General features: G+C 43.5%; 1 long non-coding RNA gene across 1 annotated transcript; it reads right to left on the reverse strand.

The window, feature by feature from the left end:
• Nucleotides 1-2,095: 2,095 nt before the first annotated feature.
• LOC137334987 (uncharacterized) lies at nucleotides 2,096-16,868 on the reverse strand. The gene is made up of 3 exons (XR_010966294.1): nucleotides 16,821-16,868; nucleotides 13,205-13,336; nucleotides 2,096-2,225 (listed from the first exon to the last, which is right to left on the reverse strand). It is a non-coding gene; the product is annotated as an uncharacterized lncRNA (long non-coding RNA).
• Between the last annotated feature and the right edge of the window lie 8,683 nt (nucleotides 16,869-25,551).

A 25,551-nucleotide genomic window follows, 5' to 3' on the forward strand; every position in this document is an offset into this window, starting at 1 on the left:
GATGCCCCTGCCACCAGTGTCTGCTCGTGCTCACTTCTGAATTGTGAATCACCAGGTGAAAATCCAAATATCTGTAACAGGACACACCGAAGTGCCAGTATCTGCGCTGGTGCATGGCTGTATATCCTGTGACAGTGCACCCTCAGAAGGAATGAAGTCCTCTGAGGAATCAATATCATGTATCTACACAGAATCTTGAATGCGTGAAGGCCCTGGAAGAAAAAGGAAGTGATATGAATTAGTCCTGGCAATGTAATGATCTTGCCCATTACCATACTCAGGCTTCTCATAGTTCGGTCATTGACGAAATAAAGTCAGCATGTGTGTGAAAGATGTTTTAAATTCTATCACCAGGCATTTGCGAGTTCCCAGTTTCTCCATCTCCAATTAAGAGGGACGCAGATGTGCCACTTAACTCCATGGCATCCCCCCCGCAACAGGGAGCTGCACAATTTGTGGAGGGGTCATCTCCAGTCCTCTCCCTCTCCCAAATGTCCTGCGCTCTCTTCTCCTATAAGTGGCAAAAGAACAGATCTGTGAGTGACTGAAGGTCACGTATTCACCCGATGGATGCAGTGCATTCAGCGAGGGTGACTATCAGACAGATGCATCACATTGCATGAGGATTGGGGTGAGTGGCAGCAGTGGATGGATAAATGGGGAGTTGAGGAAGTGCTAGAAAGTGAAGGATGGATGCTGCTGAAACTTAAATGGGTGTGAGGAGTGATGGGATGGAGTACGCTTGGCAAGACAGAGTGAGAGGAGGGGTGTGTTGTACATCTCAGGATGTGGGTGAATCAGCAACTCTACTCACTTTTCCTGACCTGGTTAGATCATTAAAACTTCCTGCACTCCATCCAAGAACGGGCCACAATTCTCCTGCTGCTCACCTCCTCAGCCACCTCCAGCCACGTCTTCTTGGTAACAGAAGCAGGTTTCTTCCTCCCATTGCTGGGGTAAATTATGACCCTCCTGCTCCTCACTGCACCTAGCAGTACTTCAAGGGAAGCATGGTGAATCTGGGTGCTGGCTTTGCTTTTTGTGATTCCATAGTTAAATTCCTCCTGGCTCCTCCAAATTCCATTTTAGCATTGGCCCTTTAAATAGGGGGATTCAGATCGCGTCATGCGGGTGTGTATTACACCCGCCTCGCAGCTTGGCGACACGGAACCCAGAAGGAAAAATTTAATCTTTCAGTCAAGTTGAGATTGCAGAATCTGATCTGCTAACTTCAATCCCAGGTTTCGCGTCCAGAAAACTTTCTCCCCTCCCGCTCTTGTCCCGGCTCTGAGTAAATATTGGGGCCCATATGTCATGCAGCTGTGAGGCAGCTTAATGATGCCATCAATTCCAGAGCTAGATTGGCCAACTGCTTCAAGAACATTATTAAGGAATTTAGTCAAGATAAAGCCTTGATAAGGTAAATGGGAGGCCTTCTTGTTAAAACTGAAATTCATTAAGTGAGTGACGGGATGCGGTAATCCTTTGATAACATATGAATCTGCACTAGAGAAAAAATATATAAAGAGTAGTGTTAGAATAGATACTTCAGTTTTCAAAAAGGCTTGGCCAGCCAATCGCCTCGAGCTCAAAACCTGTAATGCGATTAATTCTGCGGTATCTTGTAGCATAAGTGTGACCCTGAGTATATGTACAATTATTATTAGTAATGGTTATCATTGTAAATATGTAATTATTGCTAGTGATGGTCATCATTGTATACTTATTTCCTATGAAAGCCAATAAATGCTTTGAACCCTATTATCTTGTGGAATAACATAAATCGTAAGAAAGAAAATCCATTCCCTAACATGCTTCCTGGAGACGGCTTCTTACAAGCACCATTAGTGGACATGCATTGGTCGAGAATCTACTAATGAGAGAGAGCTAACCACATTGAGGAAATGGCCCTCAGCAGTTTTGGCACATAGTCTGTAGGAGGAGTTGGGGAGGAATAGTTTGTATACTCACTGCCACCACACCGGAAGTATTCCTCTTTGGTCCCTTTGTTACCCTTACTCACTCTCTCACTCAGTAGCACAGAGGAAAACGGTGCACAACAGCAACATGGCAGGCAATATATTGGTATCTTACCTCTTAGAAGTCTTTTTAGTTTTCTGTTGCTATAGGATCTTCCCAAGATCAGGTGGTGGCAGCCAGGAACTGAATACTTTACAGCAGGTCACACACTCCAACTGCCACAAGCAGCATCACAAATCCTAAAACTGCAGGGAATTCGATAGTGAGTTTGAGGAGGGAGCACTGGGTGAAGCACCCCATACAAGTCAAGAACAGCCAGATTAGGTGGCTGCTTAGGAGCAAAGCCTCATGTGTTCCTTTGTTGCACAGGCAAGGGCTTGGTACCCTACTGAGCTTTCCTTCAGAAGAGAGCTGATTGATGAGCAAAAGGCCATCATGATATCTTTTGAGACTGCATTGTACACACTACAGGAGATGTCAGGGAATGTGCAGCAGTGCATCTCTGACCTTTCAGCATCAATGTATGAAGGATTCTCACAACTGCAGTGCACCATGAAGCATGTAGCAACTTCACATCCATGTGCAGGGAGCTCCAGGGGACAGAGGGACTAAGCTCAGAAAGTTTCTGGGACTATAGAGACCTGGTGCAGTAAACGTACAAGAATCTGTTGCTGCTAGATTTGGCAGGCTGGGGGAATTACAATGGCCACCAACATTGTCCCCTTTCTCCTACCATTTTTCTTCATTATGAAATGCTGATCACTGCTGAATCGAGCTAACAACTGCAACTCTGAGTTAGGAGGCACAGTAAGTTGTGTAGATGGGAGCACGGGGTTACAAAGGGACATAGGCAGACTAAGTGAGTGGGCAAAATTATGGCAGATGGAATTTAATGTGAGGTTGTCCGCTTTTGATCTAAGAAAGATAAATTGGAATATTTTCTTAATGATGAGAAACTAAGAGCTGTGGAGAAGCAAAGCGATTTAGGTCTCCATGTACATAAATCACTAAAAGCTAGTGCACAGGTATAAAGAGTAATTAAAGGGGCTAATGGAAGGTTGGCCTTTATCTCAAGAGGGTTTGAATATATAAGTGAGGAAGTTATGCTTCAGCTGTACAAAGAGTTGGTCAGACCTCAGCTAGAGTACTGCTTTCAGTTTTTGGTATCGCACCTCAGGAAGGACATATTGGGCTTGGATGGGGTACAGTGCAGATTCACCAGAATGATACTTGGGTTTAAAGGGTTAAATTATGAGGACAGGTTGCATAAACTTAGCTTGTATTCCCTTGAGTTTAGAAGGTTGAGTGGTGATCTAATTGAGGTATTTAAAATGATAAAGGAATTTAAAAGGGTGGATACAGAGAAACTTTTTACTCTGGTGGGGGAAACCAGAACAAGGGAGCATAACCTTAAATTTAGAGGCAGGCCCTTCAGAAGTGAAATCATGAAGCACTTTTTCACACAAAGGGTAGTGGAAATCTGAAATTCTCTCCCCAAAAAGCTGTGGATGCCAGGACAATTAGAGCGTTCAAGAATGAGATCGATAGATTTTTGTTTGGTAAGGGTATCAAGGGAAGTGGAGAAAAGACAGGTAAATAGATTTGAGGTACAGATCAGCCATGATCTAATAGCATGGCGGAACAGGCTCCAGGAGCTAAATGGCTTACACCTGTTCCAATGTAACTCAGGTGGGGAGCACTGATCACAATCAGAAAATTTATTGCATCCAATGGAAAAGAGTACCAATCAGCATTAGGTACCCGTTATCATGTCCTTAATTGACATTATTAAGCAATGGGTGATAAAATAACGTTAATAGATTCCGTTTTCATTGAAAACTAGGGTTAGCACTACAAATGGCATCTGATACTGCTATCATTTCTCCCCCGTTTACTGCCACTTTCAATGCCAAATTCCATGGGTGCTAGCCGTGGAAAACATACCCCATTACTGTGACAATTGTCAGTGAGTCACACCAGTATCTGTCGGCCATCCTATTTATACAGTAACAGTGTGAGAAATGTCAGAGCATCACATTCTACCACCAGTTATCCCATTTATACTTGCAGAGTGAGAAATGACAGTATGTCACACAAGTACCCATCACCTATCCTATTTATACAGTGACAGTGAGAAATATCAGTGGTCTACACTGGTCAGCTATTCTATTCATGCAGAGACAGAGTGAGAAATGTCAATGTGGCTTTGAACAAGTTCTATTTTTATTGTGATATTGAAATACTTCAACGCATCTGACAATGTACAGCTGAGTGGAATGTCTGGTGATTAAGGGTGTTTGCACATTCACAATGCATCCCATGGCTTTGCTACAGTGAGCAGCTGGGAGCAGGAGCACACAGCTTCCAGGCACCATCAACCTGCCTCTGCTTTCAAAGACACTGTAGATTGTGTCACGTGCTTTATGGCTTTTTCTTTTTATGAATTTTGTGGTCATCAAGGTAAGGGATATTAGAGACCTAGGGAGGAATTTAACCCCCAAGAACGGGTGGGTAGTTAAAATAATTGATTTTTCGGGTTTAACGGAAGCGCATTTGGATGCGTGCGAGTAACCTACTCGCCGCAATCGGGACCTTAAATAGTTTAGGCGGGCGGGTAGTTCTCACGGCAATTAATGCCCTTGTGAGTCGTTAATAAGGTCTTTTAAATTGAATTTTACTGACCTTTAAATTTACCGCCTCCTGCGTGGGTTTCCTGGGGCTCGTGAATCTCGCCAGTGAAAAGGAGGCGAGAAGGGCTGGATCATCAGGTAAGTGCCTTTATTGCACTGCTTGTGGGCCAGGAGCAGGAGTGGATCCTCCAGGCCCAACAAGCTTACCTGCCATGCTCGGACCCCCACAATGTCCAAGAACCCCCCCGACGCCTGAGACCCCCCGCAATGTCCGAGAACCTCCCCGATGTCCGAGACCCCCCCCCACTGATGTCTGACTGATCACCTCCCCAACGATGGCTGACTCCTCATCTCCCCAATGATGGCCAGCTTCTTACTTCCCCAACGATCTCCAACTGCTCACCCTACCTCCACCCCCTCGGCCCCGCGATCAACCTCCCCCCATCCACCCCAAAGATCCCGATCTTTCCCCGACCCCCCTCCCTCCATACAAACCCTGAAGACCCTGATCTCTCCCGGGCTGCTTTCCTGTCCGACAGGCAGCCAGTCTGTCAATCTGGCTGGCTGCCGGGCACGAAACCTGGAAGTAAAATTTTTATCCTTTAATTAAGTTGCGATCGCAGATTCCGACCTGCCAACTTCACTTACGGGTTTCGCATCCCACAAAGTCCCCCACTGCTCTCTTCCTGGGTCCAAGTTAAAATCCAGGCCTTAAAGTCAGCATCTAGCGTTCGCAGGTTAGGTATAGCCTAATCAGATGCACTAAAGCACTTTTAACTCTTAGGTTTTCAAACAAGGGTCTTCAAGGCAATCCCTGGAGGTCCATCATGATGTCAGGAAAAAAAAAACACAATTTCTGTCATCCAGGACTCCAGTGTGTGGCACTGCTGACCATGACAGGGGGAGAGGGGAAAATCATTTAAGAACATAAGAATATAAGAAATAGGAGCAGGAGTAGGCCATACGGTCCCTCGAGCCTGCTCCACCATTCAATCAGACCATGGCTGATCTTCTACCTCAACTCCACTTTCCCGCCCTATCCCCATATCCCTTGATTCCTTTAGTGTCCAAATACCCGTCAATCTCAGTCTTGAATATACTCAACGACTGAGCAACCACAGCCCTCTGGGGTAGAGAATTCCAAAGATTCACAACCCTCAGAGTGAAACCCTTTGTTCTCATTGACATTAGTTAGCCAGTCACAACCTTCAAGCTGGGCTATGCCTTCACACAGACTTAAGATCCAGAAAGGGAAGGTGTGGACAGCTGCTGCAGTATGTATACGTTTAGTAGCATTTTTAAAAAAAAGTGAATTGGTTTGAATCTGTATTTTGGATCTGCATCTGCAAGTTGCTGACTTCAGCCAGTCACTGTGCGCATATACACAGATCAACTCATTCTAAAATTGTGTATAATTTAGATCTACTTAAAATATTTACAGTTCCTTTAGTTTAATTAGCTAAAGTAAGTAAGCAAGCTATTTGAAATGACATCAAGTGGATTGTCTGGTGACGATAACTGTGTAACGTTGTGCGTGCTGTGTCGCTGGGCAGAGCAGCTGAGTGTGTTTTGTATGCGTGGTAAAAACATGTCATTATCACTTTGTGTGATCATCTCTACTGTGAGCTCCCACCTGGAGTGAGAAGAAATGAGATAGACATTCGGGCCAATAGCTCACAAAGGCTGCTGATGGCTAAAACTATCAACATGCCCATATCCAATACCGAATAAATAACACACAAAGAAAATATACTCGATATGATACGATAATGGTGAAAGTCGTTACCGATCTTTATAGTTACAATACCTACATTTTTATTTTTGTAATTGTTTGAGATTTCTTTCTCTTCTCTTTCTCCAGCCCCCATCTCAAAAATGTCAGATTTTATACCAAAATATAAAAGATTTACCCTTTCTGGCATACCTTCTCCAGCCATGTACCCCCGTCTTCATCCTTGTCCCTCACTATGAATTGCTACTTGGTCCCTGCTTCACCATCCAAGGCTGAGTTTTTCAGCCACTCCCTGACTAACATCTGGAATTCTCATCTGAAACTACTTTGCCTTATTACCACTGTGTCAGCAATTTTCCCACATCCAGGCATTGTTCAAATTGAGAGAAGCACATTCTACCCATTGAGTGATACGACATGTAGGAGTGTCTAAGAACACTAGAGCCTCTCGAGAAATCCATAGCCTAGATTTTTTTCTATGCTTTAGCTATGTTTATTAACTTCCTACTATGTTGTTACTATTGCCAGTACTAATAAAAAAAATGTTTTCTGCTATAATAGGACTGCTTTCCTCTGTTTCCTTTGGGTCGCTGGCATTGACTTTGACGCAACAATCGCCAAACAGGAGGGTTCCCTCCCAGTCAGGGAACACTTCAGCAGTCAGGGACATTCAGCCACCGACCTTCGGGTAAGCATACTCCAAGGCGGCCTTCGAGACACACGACAACGCAAAATCGTCGAGCAGAAATTGATAGCCAAGTTCCGCACCCATGAGGACGGCCTCAACCGGGATCTTGGGTTCATGTCACGCTACACGTTACCCCACCAGCGAACAAATGTTATCTGTTTTTAATACAACGGGTCATTTGCTGTCTTTTCGATGTTTCTGCCTCTCTCTCTTTTTTTGGTGGTTTGTATATTCGGGGGATCTGTAGGTAACACCTGTCTGTCTGCACACTGATTGCCTTGGCAACGGGCAGTTGAAATCACTGTCTGTAATCACCAAGTATTGTTCTGTGATTTATAAATGCGAAGGGTTCGAGGATTTCATTTTCACATTCACCTGAGGAAGGAGGAAGCCTCCGAAAGCTTGTGAATTTCAAATAAAATTGCTGGACTATAACTTGGTGTTGTAAAATTGTTTACAATTGTCAACCCCAGTCCATCACCGGCATCTCCACATCATTGACTTTGAAAAGTTAGAACAAGGGGTCCACAATGTGTATCAGTTTTTGCAGGGTCTCCCCACACCAAAAAGTTTGAATCTCCCTGCTCTACTCCATCCCAGTGTAATACCTCTACACTACCGTGCTCCCCCCCACCCACCCCAAACTCAGACAAGCACCTAGTGTACCAGTGAATAATTTTCCATTTCCCAGCAATCTTGTGGCCTTTCTGAGTGAGATGCCAAAATAGGGGCAGTTTTGTGCTGTGGGCTCATACCTACCAGGAACTGTTTGAGACTGTTCAATGAAATTTCATCTAGACCCCCTTAAAGCCAGCAGGTTGAGCAGACTTTCAGTCTGGACTGGATTTGGCCCATGTTAACAGAGTTGTTTAATCCATTGCACCACCCATTCCCCTGTCATTTGCCTTTTAACTTATATCTGAAATGCTATATACAGGATAAAGCGATAGTACTCTCTCCAGGAGTGATAAAAGGCAGCAAGCATCATTAGTGTGACTGCAACTAGCCATCCATTACATTGCACAATATGAAGCCTGTCACTGAAAGTACATGTATCAACATCCGACTGTATTTGATCTTTTGTGCACTTCTTAAAAATGCAATCTTCTGAAATAAAAAATGTTTTATCCTCAGTAACCGATAGAAAATAAAACTATCACCATATCTACTGCATCCCAGTATATAACATGGGCCAGTGAACTTCAAATGCTTCGGTTTCATTTGTTTTCAGTTGCTATGGTTGCAAAGATACAAGGGTGTTGTAAGAGATCGTGGTTTGATATTACTTTTGTACCTCATTCTTTATATGGACTCCAATTGAAGGTTGGTGAGTAAATAATCTCCATCAGCTGCAACAGTCACAAGAGAACATCATATTCTGCAAATACAAATTGACTTTGTAGAGAATACACACAGCCAGAGTCTCATACAAATATTCAGGTGAGACATTCAGCTCCCTCACATAGACACAGTTCTTTTTCCCTCTTGGACACAGACACACACACAAACAAGACAAATGCAGATCATTTGAGATTATTTGGCCTATCTAGCTTCCATAGGAACATATGGTCCCCCATTTCAGATTCCAACCTCACCTTGAATGATTTCAGAATATTCCCTCCAGTACCCTACCATGAAGATTATTCCAGGAATTCATCTGTTTTTGAGTGACAAATTCCTTGCTGACATTAGGCTTGAACTTGACTTTTATCAATTTGTAACTGTGGGGCAGATCGTACAATTCTGGCACAGTGTCACGAGGGAAACGGAGCTCAGGCACTGTATGTACCTGTGCCCATGTAGTTGATGTGAGATCAGTGAATTTAAGTATCATGGAGCTGAGGGCCACCCATCCAACATATGCCCCTTTTCTATCTGCTTGTAGCAGAAGGCTGTGCTTAACTGGCACCAGTGAATGAAGGCTTGGGGGCTAGGGTTACCTAAGCTGCAATGCTTGACTCCTTACAAGGAGAAAACCCTAGAGATTTTGAATAAGCTGGCAACAGGCCAGAATTTTTTGTGGGCCCTCCAAATAAAATGTAATGTTTTCTGGGCCGTTTTGTGAGTGGCGGTCCCTTTAAGGACCACTGATTAGGCTGCTCAATGCTTGGTACAAATGGGCGGAGCTTGCCCAGTTCACGCACTGCCCATTTCTACCTGAAAATTACAATTGGAGTCCTACAGCTGGTGTAGGACTGCTCGTTCATTTACAGGCCTGCCTGAATATTGCATTGGAGAGGTCGAGGTATTCCCTTCCCCACCCCAATTTTTAGCTGCTGGGATCTGTTTTTCAGGCAAGAAATGGGTGGCTGTGAGTTGAAAATCTCCCCATCAGATCAAACAAAATAGCAATTTCAACATCAATTTCCACCAGCTTGCAGTCTGCTAACCAAAAATCAATGTTAGGCTGACCTTCCGTTCCTAAAGTTTTGAAAGATTTGATGCTTCATTTTATAATGATCAAATCCCCAAACTTAGGCTATTACTGGAGGACAGCAATTATTTGTAATGCTGTTTATTCTAGTTCCAATCACTGTGTCGACAGCCTTTACTACACTGTCTGCCGCCACTGCAGGCTAAACCATTAAATCACTGCACCAGATGCTGATTCCAATTGCACACATTAAGCTAAGTTGCTCTGAGATGTGAACACTTTAGATTCTTGTCTGCTGGGGATTACACCTTGGCTGTCATGGCAGACTAACTGCCATTTTTTTCCATTATAATTCTTTCCCTTGATTTTATTCTGTGTCTAAATCACTAGTTCATTCAGATCCTTGTTTCCAGAAAATAGTCAAACAAATTCTTTGGTCTTCATTTATTGCATCATGTTTCATGTTGTGGCGTCTTTGTCTCTCAATGCTTTCCCTTTACGCTACAATAATATTTGGTAAAGTGTAGAGGTGCTTTTGAAGAACAGGGGGTATCTAATTGTTTCACAGTAGTCATGTTACTTGATTCAGTGGAATCCATTTCTATTATTACTTACACACACATTTTTTTAAAGTGGAACAAAGACTCAAGATTTTTTCTACACTGTGCTAATGTTTATTATAAGAGCTAAAGCTAGATATGGTCTGGGTCTTGTGTCATCAACACACTAATCTAACTTCAAAAATAACTTGGCTCATCAGTGCTATTCTATGAACCGATGATGCTGTTACCGGGGGATAATTTTAACCCCAAAGAACGGGTGGGTTGGGGGTGGGTGGGAGGTAAAAATAACAGTTTTTTGAAGTTGCACCGCAACACGGCTCCAACACGCCCACTTCCGGGTTTAACCTAAGTGCATTTGGAAGTCCCGTCCCCACTTAATGCCGGCCATGTGTATTGTTAAAGGGGCAATGTTCCTCATTGAAGTAGATGAGGTACTAAATTTTTGTGGAATCTAAAGCTGAAATGAATTTAAGCTCACTGCACGGGTTTCCCATGACTTCTGATTGTCATCAGGTGAAAGCAGGCGAGAAGGGCGGATCCATGAGGTGAGTGCCTTTATTGCACTGTTTGTGAGCCTGGAGGAACAGGAGCACGTCATCCAGGCCCAACAAGCTCACCTGGTGCAATCGGACCCCTGCAGTTGGCCAACCCCGCCCCCCACCAATCACCAATGGTAGATCCCCCCCACCTCCAACTCTTCATCCGACTGCCGATCCGATCAACTCCCTGCCCCCGATCTTCACCAAGGCCCCCACCCCCCTAATGTCCTCCATGACCCCCCCACACCCCCAATGTCATCCGTGGCCCACGATCTCTCCCTCCCTCCTTCCCCTCCGACTCGTGGCTCCTTTCCCTCCTGACAGGCAACCAGCCTGTCAGTCTGGCTGGCTGCTGTGCGGGAGATCTGGAAGCAAAAATAATTACCTTCAATTAAGTTGTAATCACAGGTTGCGACGTGCTCACTTGACGTCCGGGTTCCCTCATGAACAATGATCCACCCACTGGGTTCCCGGCTCCGAGCAAAAATCATGCCCATGGTGTCTGACAGGAGCTCGTGATGCTGTTACTCTCCAATGGTATCTGACAGGGGCTAGTGATGCTGTTACTCTCCAATAGTGTCTGACAGGGGCTAGTGATGCTGTTACTCTCCAATGGTATCTGACAGGGGCTAGTGATGCTGTTATTCTCCAATAGTGTCTGACAGGGGTTAGTGATGCTGTTACTCTCCAATAGTGTCTGACAGGGGCTAGTGATGCTGTTACTCTCCAATAGTGTCTGACAGGGGTTAGTGATGCTGTTACTCTCCAATAGTGTCTGACAGGGGCTAGTGATGCTGTTACTCTCCAATGGTATCTGACAGGGGCTAGTGATGCTGTTACTCTCCAATAGTGTCTGACAGGGGTTAGTGATGCTGTTACTGGAGTTACTCTCCAATGGTGTCAGACGTGGGTTAGTGATACTGTCGCTGGAAAATTCTACACTGTCCTCTGACAGAGTTTAGTGGGACTGCCATTAGAACATTCTACACCATGTTAACCAATTGGGAACCGTGTCTTGTCCTGGTTCAGGCTTTTTGATGTCCATCCATCCATCCAATTTTTATTTAGGACAGGCTCCAATTATTCCAGTGAAACAGCAACATTAACCATATCAGTAGGAGCACATGCCACTATGGGGCAACCTTCACTTACAGCACACCGTGGTTATCTCTATCCTGGGAGTACGGGAGCACAGCCAAGCAACTTCTCTTTCTCTCTTGTGGACGAGTCATCGCTATTTCCCATCTGGGTGCAGACACTCTCCCTATATCCCCTTTCTTATCACTGCCATGTGACCACCTTTAGCCACAATTTCCTTTTCTTTCCCAGACTTTACATGAACTTTATTACATTTGTCTGAGTAGATGACACCCTTTTGCTTGATTAACAATTACTGCAATTCGAAGCAGTAAATACCAACTAATTTATCACTCAGCATATGTCATCTCTTATTACTATACTGCCTTGGGAGCCTGTTTATAATTCTGTATTTTCCAGTATAGGCCTGTCTCATCCCATGTTTCTCCAGCGCATTCATTTCCAATCCCAATGTTAACATCACCTTTTGGCCTACCTTCCAATGCATTTGTTCAATATTACATTAATTGATTACCTCTATGTGCCCCACTATGTCAAATTAAAAAGACAGACCTGCTTGTCTCTAACTTCAGCACCCTTGCCACAAAGACATTTGTACATTGACTTGTCTGTCCCCACAGATTTCACTTCCTTAGCCATTTCCTATGCAGGGGCTATCTGCTCATCAGACATTGATTAGCTATTTCTAAATATTGTGACTTAAAACTACATTATCATGTTTTTCAGGCAAGAAGTTAAAATTTCGCACAGCTACAATACGCTCAGTAACCTTACTATTTAAAAAACAAAGGAAAGCGATACCAAACTAGCAAATTCCTTCATAAATCAATCAGGCTGGTCGCAGTATTTCTACTGTTACCCTGATTCACCCTTCCATTCTGGTCTATTACATTCCCCAAAGTTATTATCCATCAGTATGGATTTGTGGGGCTGTTACTAAGAGTAGTCTGCAGGTGTGCCTGACAGGGATCAACAGCCCTTTAACTAGTTGGACAATGAGGCTAAAATTTCTACCGACAGAAAAATGATATCTAGACTGAAATCAGTTGTTGCTGAGAACTCCTACCTCAAATATTTGGAGAAAATTACTGGATCCATGCAAACAACATATTTACATCCCACAGTGGTGGTAAAGAGGGCAGAAAAAGCCTCCATAATGGCATGAAAAGTATTTATGAAACATTTTCTCATTTACTAAATTTATTTTTTGGCACAAAAGTAAAATGACTGCAATTGGAGGGTTATTGATGTATTTGGAAAATTACATCAAAAATATTAAACTCGTTAGAGGATTCTCAACTTATGGAGTTAAAGAAAGAACTTGCATTTATATAGCACCTTTCATGTCCTCAAGATGACCCCTAAAGTACTACAATGTCAAGTATTTTTCACTGTTGTAATGTAGGCAGCCAATTTGTGCATAACAAGGTTCCACGACAGCATTAAGATAAATGAGCAGATAATCTGTTTTAGGGATAAATATTGGCCAGGGCACCACATTAACGCCCCTGCTCTACTTCAAAAAGTGCCATGGATCTTTTACATCCACCTGAAAGGACAGACGAGGCCTCAGCTTAACATTTCATCTAAAACAAGGTACCTCCAACAGTGCAGCACTCCCTCAGCGTTGCATTGAAGTGTCAGCTGACATTATGTGCTCAAGTCTCTGGAGCGGACCTTGAACCAACGACCTTCCGAGACGACAGTGCTACCACTGAGACAAGGCTGATAGCTTAAAAGAATTTGTAAACAAAAACATTCAATTAAAAATAAAGAACTACAATGCAAGACACTTATGCTTTAATGAAGAAAATGTTAATATGGATAAACCAAAGAAGTGCAACAAAGCCTATGTGGGGACAAGACTCAAGAGGTACAACGGGGTCATATGAAAGCACCATTCACAGAATAATACAAATAAAAGGAGTACAATTTGCAGGGCTATGGGGAAAGAACAGGCAGTGGGACTAATTGGATAGCTCTTTCAAAGAGTTGGCACAGGCAAAATGGGCCGAATGGGCTCCTTCTGTGTTGTATCATTCTATGATTAACCAATGTGTTCCTCATCTCCCTCACCACAGTTTGGTTACCCTTTAAATCCTGACAAGAATTGTTAATACCAACCAAGCCTCTCAAATGCATTAAACCTTTCAACAGTTTTCAACAAGTCATTAATTGAACCAAGGGAATTTGTGTTCATCCAAGTAAATGGCAATACATTAAGTAAATCGTTCAAGGTTTGCTGTAAAGTACATTCAACGAAACAGCTGCGAAGAGTCTAGCCAATAACACAAGCTCCCCGAGGAGTCTCTATCGCTGATTAAGACCACAACGTCAATACCCGATCTTAACTTTAAATCATTTATTCCAATATAGTCTTTGTTTATTTCAGATGATTAGAAATTATGCACAATTATTTTCCATAATAATTTTGACTTGTGAAAGACCACCTCGACGATGATGTTGAAAGTGAAGTTAGAATGAGAGAGGAGGGCAGTGAGCCCACTGTGCAACAGATTCCACTTGCAGATTGAATCCACAGATGCTTTCAGGTGACTTGCTAAATCAGGTGACTTGCTAAACCTTGTATTAAAGACATGAAAGAACCAGCAACTGGTTCTTTTGATCCCTAGATTCTCTTTCTTTTCTAATTTTCTATCTCTCCTGGAAAGGATGGGGTGCAGTTCAATGCTTTCTAGGAGGAGATCACTTGATAACCACAAGAATTTTCATCTTCTCTAGACCAGTTTGGAGCATCCCAGTGCCGTCTTGGCTGAGATCAATCTTCTCAGCACAGATGAAGAATTGAATGTTGTACCATGCTGGTTTTGGGGCATTGGGTGATTGAGGGGACCCTCCAACATTAGATTTTAATTTTGGATAGCTAGAAATTCAGGAACTGGGCTGGGCGGAGCATCATGTTAAAATATTTTCCATTCACTTAAAAGCAAGTTGAAATACGGGGTGGAGATGTAAGAGGGGATGATCTACCTTTTTCTGATCGGGGGAAATGTTTGCTGTGGTTTAACCTCCACATTCTTGTGACACCAAGTCACCTTGGTTTGTTACCTTAAATACAGAAAGTGTTCAGTAGGCCTACAGAGAAACTCCGAATGGAGGGCGAGGCGCCAAAAAACATTTAATCTTAGATAAAAGTATTTTTGGAGGACCATCAAGGCAAAAACCTCCCAAACCAGATAATGAGAATATTAATAATGTGATCTGGTAGTAAAGGCGGGGGGGTGGGGGCGCGGAGAGAACGTGCGGAGGTATCCAAAATGGAAAGTGATTTGGGACATCAGAGTGGTCCTTATGTAACCCATTAAGCATTGCTCAGCAACAACTCTCTGGACATAGCAGAGGCCTACCTGTGTGCTTTAAAAGAGAAATATACTAGGGAGCTTAAATTCGCTTTCAGCTTTAGCTATTGTTAATACTCTGTTTTAACTCTGATCCCAAAGTACCATACAACAAAGCAACAAAACATTTCCAAGGTAACTAATGGCTTTAACAAACATAAGTTTAAATTCAAATCCATAAATTAGGATCTCCCCTGATAACAATTGACTCTTTCATAATTAGGACAGTGTTACTAATACAGACTGGATCATTTGTGGTGTTCCTCCCCATCATCTTGGGCCTGAAGCAGACTAGTTTGTCTGTGTCTCTGGACGTTCATTGATGATCTTTCTGGCTGTGGGATATTAATTAATTTGAGATTCGGTGCTGTTCCCCCTCCAAATCTAGAAAACTCTCAAAAGCTAACAAAGTTCCAAAATGTTGACAATTTAAATAATAGCCAAAAAAACTCAAGATCAGCTGTGAATGTAGCCTTTTGACCAGAGCTACTGCTTTATGTTGACAAAACAGAGCCAATTTTTCTCTCCCCTCCCATGCCAGACACTAGACAGGTCTAACCTGTTCAGGATCTGGCACTGGGAACTGGGGGCAGAAACAGGAGCACAGCTGTTGGCCTGAGAGTGATGCTCACCTTTAGGCCTTGGAGAGAGGCCCCAAGGCTGGAAGAAAGAGAAAAGTAACTTTTCTGCTGCCCCTTCCTCTTCAGGTCACTCCCAGGACACTCACAGACTCTCATGAGGAGGCACCCAGCACAAGCCCAACTGCCAGGTCTATTGAGCCACCCCTGTGTTTGTGCGTCCCATGCATGGATGAGGATGAAGTTGAGGTGATCAAATTGAAATCTACATTAAAATAAGCTGTTCCCTTACTGTGGGAGCATACGATAATGAAAACATTTGAAAGTGCATGTGAATGATCATAAAATACACGAATGACTATGAACCAGTTCCAAAATAGTTCCGATCGTCTAGTGCAAATACAGCTAAAGCAAAATACTGATGCATTTCCTCGATAGGCAGATAGTTGTTTTACATTAAAGTTTGTTATAAAAGCAGATTCCTGAGTGCACACTCTGCAAACACCATATTCACAATAACAGTAATTTGGCCAGAAGTGCTTAATACAGGTTTCACAAAGTTCATGAAATTTGAGTTGAAGTATTCGAAAGTGCAGCGGGTTCGAAATAGGAAACTGGTTTTAGCTCAGAGGACTAGAGAGGGCAAAGTGCAGGAGCGGTGCAACAGGGCCTGTACTCATGGCAAATACAGCAAGCTCCCCAAACACCACTGAGAGTGACAGTGTCCCGCTCAGTCATTTCAAATAAAGAAGGACAGAGCAGGACCTAATGGAAGATGCAGGGACACCACAAGCAGGGACAAAGCAGTTTGGAAAAGAAAGCCCACAGGAACGAACTGCGAATGCCAAAGTGCAAACTCTACTTCCTGTGATTTTTCTCCTGGATTGCTCGCAGCAGTCCCCGGGAAATTCATCTTTCATTCCGGGAGACTGCTGGACAATCCGGGAGGGTTGGCAACCATACTGAGAACTGAACAGATCTGGATCTGAACGTGTTGTTGCTGATCCAGGACACTAAGCAATAATGCTCAGAGCTATCATGCTAAACCCATACAGTTTTAAAAATAATTTCCACAACATTTCTAAGGTCAGTTGGTACTTTGGATTCATCCTAGGAGATGCAGTATTTTAACCTTGAACCCAGCTCCAGGGCTAGAAATCACGGGAGAAAAATTGGATAAGGGTCCGTTTCGGCCGGGGGTAGCGCAATGCGCTAGTACCCCGCGCCCGATGGACCCTACGCAGGCAGGACGCAAGTTTGGACCCACCCAAGGACTTACCTGCAATCAGCCTTCCTTTCCAGGCCTTGCACATGGAATCAATGCAATTCGCACTTTTTACCACCAGAGGGAACTCAATCTCTTAAAGGGAGGATGTTTCATAGAAACCTCTTAAAGGAAGCTGGTACCTGTTATTTGCTGAAAATAACAGCCTACAGTCTGCACGGAGTCTGAACGGAGATCAGACATCGCACACGTAAAACACAGATGCAGGCCCCATCCCTTTGTTTACACACTGATGAGTTATGTTAAAACATTGAATAAATGTTGCGCACTACTAAATCCCACATCCACCAATCTGCCGATCTGAGTTTGTACCAGGCCTGCGAGAGTACATGCACCAAGGTTCTCTGTGGATGCACTAGAGGCCTTGGTGCAAGAGGTGGACAGAAGGAGGGACATCCTATATCCACGGTGGGGCAAGAGGCCTTCCAGACATATACTCAAAAGGCAGTGGGAGGCAGCGGGGAACAAAGTCAATGCCAAGCGCACAGCATCATGAACATGGATGCAGTGCAGGAAGAAGTTCAATGCTTTGACATGAGTGGTCAAGGTGAGTGAGGTCAACTGTCAAGTGACGTCTCCTACCAACTGCACCACGCACTACACCCCCATCCTCCACATACCAATAAACTCTTTCCATCAGTACTCAGCTCTTCCAATCAGATGCTTCCTCTCTCCCTTACACATTACCACTGTTTCAAGCCGCCCACCCCCAATGCACAGGCCACACACACTAGCGGCAATTCAACCATGACAGGCACATCACCCAGACACACGTCCCGCTTTCTTGCAGGAGAAGGTGGTGCATATCAAGAGGCAGCAAGTGGCTGTGGCATTTAGCCTCTCGAGCCTGTTCCACCATGCAATGAGATCATGGTGGACCTGTGACCTAACTCCATATACCCGTCTTAGCCCCATATCCCTTAATACCCTTGGTTCACAGAAATATCAATTTCAGATTTAACATTCACAATTGAGCTAGCATCAACTGCCGTCTGCAGAAGAGCGTTCCAAACGTCTCCCACCCTTTGCGTGTAGAAGCATTTCCTAACTTCACTCCTGCACGTCCTGGCTCTAAATGTTAGGCCTATGTCTCCACGTCCTAGTATTTATTGTCTCTGGTGGAATGTTTCTCAGAATGGTTATGTTTAGACTGGGTTGTACTAATGTTGCACAGAATAGTGGGCGTTAAATTGGGCCGTGTCGCGCCCGTTGTTACAAATGTCTCGGCAGCCAGAAGCAATAATCCAGCCACTAACCTGTAAATCCTGCTTGGTCCCTTTAAATAGCGCTGGTGGTTGTGGGGGGTGGGGGGGTGGTGGCCCTACAGGCACTGTAAGACATGTTCAGATGGTCGGGGTTAAGACTGTGCGTTGAGTTGAGTGTTAAGTCCCAAAATGGGTGTCTATCACTTTAAATCTGCGTTGCACACTGATTGAAGCCATTTTCTCCTTACTTTACATGATTCCAGCGTTCGTTATCTGCGCCTGCACTAACTCCTATACCAAGACGGCGTCTGGCGCACGTCACGCAGGAAACGTGCGTGCGCTTCCAAGACGCCATCTTGGATGTCGGAGAGGCCGTGTAACGCCGATACAACGGGCGCGACACGGCCCAATTTAGCGCCCACTATTCTGTACAACATTAGTACAACCCAGTCTAAACATAACCGTTCTGACAAACATTCCACCAGAGACAATAAATAGTCTGCTTCAGAAATTTTAATTTTTATTTGGATTAAAATGATGTACAAGTGATTTTCTGAGTTTCATCTGTGGTAATTTCTTGCTGCTACTCCCAGAGAGAGGGATTGTAACAGGGTTGCATTGCTTCGAGAGCCAGGGTCATTCACATTCCCAGGAATGCTTTGTTACCTTACAGAAATGTTCCTGTAATTCCCTATTGTTACTTTAGTAATTTCAATGGGCACGAGGATGTAGCAATGGAAAGGAGAAACAAGCGGCACAAAGGATCAGGAGAGAAAGATAGCACTAGCGCAAGAAATAGTACGATATTAGGTGGGATCAGACTAAGAGAGAATACAAGAAAGTCTAAGACTGGTGTGTAGTGCATGTGTGTAAACACACGAAGCGTGGTAAATAAGGTTGGTGAGCTGCAGGTGCAAATAGCCACATGGGAATATGATGTCGTGGCAATAACAGAGACCTGGCTCAAAAAAGGGCAGGATTGGGTACTAAATATTCCTGGGTACAAGGTGTTCAGGAAAGATATTCGGTCGGAAGAATGAGGAGAGGCAATATAAACTAGAGAGCAGAACTCTAAATGGGGTATAGGAACAGGGAGATCTGGGGTTATATGTGCACAAATCGTTGAAGGTGGCAGGGCAGGTTGAGAAAGTGGTTAAAAAAGCATATGGGATCCTGGGCTTTATAAATAGAGGCATAGAGTACAAATGTACGGAAGTCATGATGAACCTTTATAAAACACTGGTTCGGCCACAACTGGAGTATTGTGTCCAGTTCTGGGCACCGCACTTCAGAAAAGATATGAAGGCCTTAGAGAGGGTGCAGAAGAAATTTACTAGAATGATTCCAGGGATGAGGGACTTTAGTTACTTGGGTAGAGAAGCTGGGGTTGTTCTCCTTGGAACAGAGAAGGTTGAGAGGAGATTTGATAGAGGTATTCAAAATCATGAAGGGTCTAGACAGAGTAGATAGAGAGGGAAATGTTCCCATTGACGCAAGGGACAAGGACCAGAGGACGTAGATTTAAGGTGAATTGGCAAAAGAACCAAAGGTGACATGAGGAAAAACTTTTTTACACAATGAGTGGTTAGAATCTGGAATGCACTGCCCGAGGGGGTGGTGGAGGCAGATTCAATCATGGCCTTCAAAAGGGAACTGGGTAAGTACTTGAAGGGAAAAGATTTGCAGGGCTACGGGTACAGGGCGGGGGCGTAGGACTAGCTGGATTGCTCTTGCATAGAGCCGACGCGGATTCGGTGGGCCGAACGGCCTCCTTCCGTGCTGTAACCTTTCTATGATCTTCTATGATTCTAATTGTAGCTGAGGCATAGATGGCATGTCAGGAACTGCAAACACGAATCATGGGAAAGTGCATACAGTGAACAGCCGATAAATATTTTACGATGTTTTAGTCAGTGAGCTTTAAACAAGATGTTATACAGATTGCCTGTGTGCGACTACAGCTATGCAGGAGTAGATACCCTCAGGCAATTGAGATAGAAATAAAATGTACCACAGGCCAGTTTGACAGTATGGGAGTTTTGTGAAATTTTGTCCGTTTTTATCCATGTCAGTTGTTTCAATAGTTGAGCTTGTATCTGCTATGCCAATATCTGAATTTAGCCAAAGGACAATACTTTTAACACAGATTGTTCACTGATCTGTGTGTACCAATGTTACTGCCTTTTTTTTTATCACGTTGCTATCTTACCACTGGTGGGAATGGAATAATTAGAGAGTGTACTGACGTTCTGTGTGTTCTATTATCCCCAGTGCTAAAAGAGTACTGTACATTAATTAAATGCTAATTAAGCTAATAAATGTAGATTTGATTGGTGGGGCAACAGGCAGCAGTGGTTAGTCTTCCAGCAAAAGAAAGATTTTTTTTTACATTTACAAGGTATAGGCAGTTTCTCATTAGCCTGCACTAATCTTGACCCCTTTGTTGTCCTAACTTGGTTTCACTCTTATCGATGTCCTTCCATTCAGGCCTTTGGTCAGCTGCTGGGCTCAGATCTCTGGCTCCTTGGGCCCTATTACAAACTTAGCCTCAGACCTTGTGTTGGACCTCTGGGCCTAGCAGGTGGCTTCAGCCTACTTGCTGTACCACACACTGTTTTTTTCATAAAATATACTTTATTCATAATGTACACAATACAGATTATACAATTTGCAGGTTACATCAAGTACAGTTCAATGAACACATTGTACATAATTACAGTTCATGACACTCTGGGGTGTCTCATTGCATTATACTCAATACAGATTATTGATTACAGATTCATTACAGGTACATTACAGATTCATTTCAGGTACATTACATCAATTTGAATTTTACATTCTGCCCGGGGGGGGGCGGTTTCCCTGATTGCAGCCCCTCGGTATACAATGGCGGGAAGGCTGTACCACGCTGTCTGCAGGGACTTAATAGAACTATGTGGTTTGTCCTCTGATTTGTACAGCAGCCTCTGACATCAAGCCTGTCTGGTCTAGCTGTCACCATGTTGCTGGCAGTACAGCTTCCTCAACACTCTTGGCCTTAGCTTCTACTCCCCTTGGTTCATGCTCATTGCTGCTAGAGAGCCAAACAATCCTTGTAGATCCCCGATGAGGAGCTGCGATTCCTGCTTCAAATTTTGAATGAAGACCTTATTTGTCAAAAGCAATCATCTGCTTGTGAGTGATTCGGCTAGTGCTACATCAACAGCACAATATCTATTGGTTTTTATAGCCTACTGTGAAGAGTGTGATTTTGTCTCCTAATGCTAAGCGTGATTTTTACGAATTTCAAATTTGACAAGATTTCACTGTAATGCCTTATATAATACGATAAATTTTGCAAGGTCCAGTGCCGCTGGTGAGTCCCAATCATAGCCAGCACATTTCAGAAAATTGCAGGCATCTAAAATGCAATGATCTTTACATATTTTCTGGTTTCTGACGCAATCATGTTGCAAAAATCAATCTAAAATACTGTGATCATCGAAGATGTGATTATCTATAATACTTAAGTGATAAAAATACTTGCATTTGTAAAGTTCCTTAGCACATCGAAGCATCTCACTGTTTCACACAATGAAATGACCTCATGTAGGCAAATGTTGTAACTCTTTTGTTGAAATGATAATGCCAGTCTGGCCACTGAACTGAAACCATTAGCACCACGATTTTAGACATGTTGCTGTTTAAGGTCCCAGTATTTGTTCTGTTCACTCCTGCCACCTACAACTTCAAAGTGTTTAAAAAAAAATTACAATGATAAACAGGAAAGTATCAAGGATACAAAGGATAGAAATTCCAGACATGGGGTTGTATTTGACAGTGTGCACTGTATGCCGGTTCAATGGAAAACTGCCCTCACCGGAAATCCCGAGGTCTGTTTATTTAAATAAACTCTTCATGCTCCTTGTGCATATCATACCAGGCATAAGGGAGTGTGGCAATGGAGGAAGAAGGAACTGTCAGCAAATTGATGCTTTTAAAAAGATGTGGAGATGCCAGTGATGGACTGGGGTGGACAAATGTAAGTGAGTCACCTGATGAAGGAGCAAAGCTCCGAAAGCTTGTGATTTCAAATAAAGCTGTTGGACTATAACCTGGTGTTGTGCGACTCTTTACCTATGCTTTTCAAGGCAAGCTGCAATCTTAAAGTATTGCAATACATTTCCGGTATGGTAGAAAAAAACAGAGGCAAGAGAAACAATAAAGACTGTCCCATTTCAGGATGCTTTCTTTAAGGTGTTTCTGTGGGAGATGCAATAAAGGAACGTTGCCCACTTCAGAACTGAGGGGCACCCTCAGAAATAATTAAATGGAGGTGAGTAAACATAGTCTTAGGAACAAATGAGGAAAACATTTTGAGACTCAGGAAGATTGCAGAGGTCAGAGTACCCAGAAAGTGCCTATGTTCTGGCCATAGGATTCATGTAATGTATTCAGGTAGCCTTTTGTTATAGAGATAAAGCGGGGAGCCATGCTGCTTGCAAAAAGAGTCAGCGAGGAGGAGAATGAAGCCTAGAACAAACTTATGAAATATATTTAATATGTTAATTTAAAAGAAATTAAAATAAATATACAACAACAACAACAACAACAACAACAACAACAACTCACATTTATACTGTGCCTTTACCATAGTAAAACGTCCCAAGGCGCTTCACAGGAGCGTTATTAAACAAAATTTGACACCAAGCCACATTATTAGGTATTAGGACAGGTGACCAAAAGCTTGATCAAAGAGGTAGGTTTTAAGGAGCGTCTTAAAGGAGGAGAGAAAGGTAGAGAGGTGGAGAGGTTTAGGGAGGGAATTCCAGAGCTTAGGGCCTAGGCAGCTGAAGGCACAGCTGCCAATGGTGGAGCGATTAAAATCGGGGATGCACAGTAGACAAGAATTGGAGGAGCGCAGAGATCTCGGAGGGTTGTAGGGCTGGAGGAAGTTACAGAGATAGGGAGGGGCAAGGCCATGGAGGGATTTAAAAACAAGAATGAGAATTTAAAAATCGAGGCGTTCCAGGACCAGGAGCCAATGTAGGTCAGTGAGCACAGGAGTGATGGGAGAACAGGACTTGGTGCAAGTTAGGATAAAGACAGCAGAGTTTTGGATGAGCTCAAGTTAATGGAGGATGGAAGATGGGAGGCCAGCCAGGAGAGCATTGGAATAGTCCAGTCTGGAGGTAACAAAGGCATGGATGAGGGTTTCAGCAGCAGATGAGCTGAGGCAGGGGTGGAGATGGGCGATGTTACAGAGGTGAAAGTAGGCGGTCTTGGTGATGAAGCGGATATGTGGTTGGCAGCTCATCTCAGGGTCAAATAGGATGCCAAGGTTGCAGACGGTCTGGTTCAGCCTCAGTCAGTGGCCAGGGAGAGGGATGGAGTCGATGGCTAGGGAACAGAGTTTGCAGCTGGGTCCAAAGACCATGGCTTCGGTCTTCCCAATATTTAATGGAGGAAATTTTTGCTCATCCAGATCTGGATGACGGACAAGCAGTGTGAAAAATGAGAAAGAGTGGAGGGGTTGAGGGAGGTGATTGTGTGGTAGAGCTGGGCGTCGTCAGCGTACATGTGAAATCTGACGTGTTCTTGGATGATGTCACCGAGAGGCAGCATGTAGATGAGAAATACGAGGGGCCAAGGATAGATCCTGGGGGGACTCCAGAGGTAACAGTGCGGAGCAGGAAGAGAAACCATTGCAGGTGATTCGCTGGCGATGACTGGACTGTCAAGAATGGAACAAGGTGAGCGCAGTCCCAACCAGCTGGACAACGGAGGAGAGGCATTGAAGGAGGATGGTGTGGTCAACCATGTCAAAGGCTGCAGATAGGTCAAGAAAGATGAGGAGGGATCGTTTACCATCGTCATAGTCACAGAGGATGTCATTTGTGACTTTGATAAGGGCTGTTTCAGTACTATGGCAGGGGTGGAAACCTGATTAGAGGGATTCAAACATGTAGTTGCAGGAAAGATGGGCATGGATTTGGGAGGCGGCAACACGTTCAATGACTTTGGAGATGAAAGGGAGGATGGAGAGTTATAGTTTAAAAAAAACTTCCTATCTGGCAACTCAACTCAAATAGCAGAAATCCAATATGACAGAGAGTTAGAACTGAGAAGAGGAATAAAGTTCTCTACACTGGCACTCAGTGGCCAGAGCATGAAACTGCAGGAAGACTCAAAGCAGTTCTTAAAGTTTTCCACAGACTGTTATATTAATTGGAAAATCCTATTAAAAACATAATAGGCAGCTGTCACCAGATGTAACATAGGTGTGGATATAACTAACATAGAAAAGTCCACAGGAAGTTCAATTAATACTGAGAAGTTCATTGGGAGCATTTACAGGTGACATGACAAACCGATATTAGTTGTTTGGTATTTCAGAACAGGAGCAATCACAGTGCCATTAATGGTCTCCACTCACCAGGATGGTCTGGAGCAGGGTTCAAACCCCGCAGCTTCTGACTTAGAGGCAGGAATGCTACCATTAAGTCAAAGGCTTGCTCATTCACACAGATATAGTGAACACATAACAGGACAAAAATGATTACTGAGAATGCTTAAGCACATTTAAGAAAGCACTGAGTGAGAAAAGGCCATTCAGCTAATCCCAAAGCTAATTAAGGAAAACTCCCAAATATTCATTAGACTCCACCATTTAACCCAGGCCTGCTACCTTCCACAGATAATGTTCCTACTGCCCCTCCCTCATTGTGTCCCATGGAGCATGTATTTAGTTCAGTCCATACTTATCCCTATAATCATTAATATAATTTCCAACCAGATATTCCTCTTCAATTTTCTGCCTTTTTAAAATTTGATGTTATCGGTATATATGGCTGTGAGGATTCATTTTTGTGCTATTTGATAACTAGAGTTCCCTACTGTTTAGGCCCAGTAACTGATGGTTTGCTCCTTAAGTCCTCCGATCTTCTCATTGAAAGTGGAGATGTAAATGGGAGTTGTATGTAGGACCGGAGGCTTATTTGGAAAAAAATGACAGTTTTGATTGAAACTGACTGTGGGAATAGAATCTCTCTCCAGTGAGAGCTGAAACCTCATCCATCAGCTCGCTGATGTTTCCACACTCATATAATGCAGTGTAATTAATTTGGACCTTGAAACCGGTCCACATTGGCAATCCCAGCAGAGATAAACTGTCTCTTTACGGTCTTATTGTTCAGCGAAAGCTCACACATCTCCACTCTCAGTCCATTAGAGCTTTGATATGCTGCTGCTTCACAGTCTCAGCAATTACTGGGCGTCTACCCTTCTGCTCGTGTGACTTTAAGCTCTTTAATTACACCATTTCCTTCGCTATTTCTCAATACACAAATTAGCTTTGAATCCTCTTGCATTTCTAATTAAACTCTTAGCTACTAAAGCTAAGTGCTGTAACAAAGCATGAGAAATATGATTAAGTAGAGCGATTGCACAATTGTTTGCAATATTCACAAACAAAGCAACATATTTCAAATTTAAATATAGAAAACAGTAGGCCAGTCAACATCTGAAAGAGAAAGAAAGGG

This window comes from Heptranchias perlo, chromosome 18 (genome assembly GCF_035084215.1).
Source record: "Heptranchias perlo isolate sHepPer1 chromosome 18, sHepPer1.hap1, whole genome shotgun sequence".
In the NCBI taxonomy this organism is placed as follows: domain Eukaryota; kingdom Metazoa; phylum Chordata; class Chondrichthyes; order Hexanchiformes; family Hexanchidae; genus Heptranchias; species Heptranchias perlo.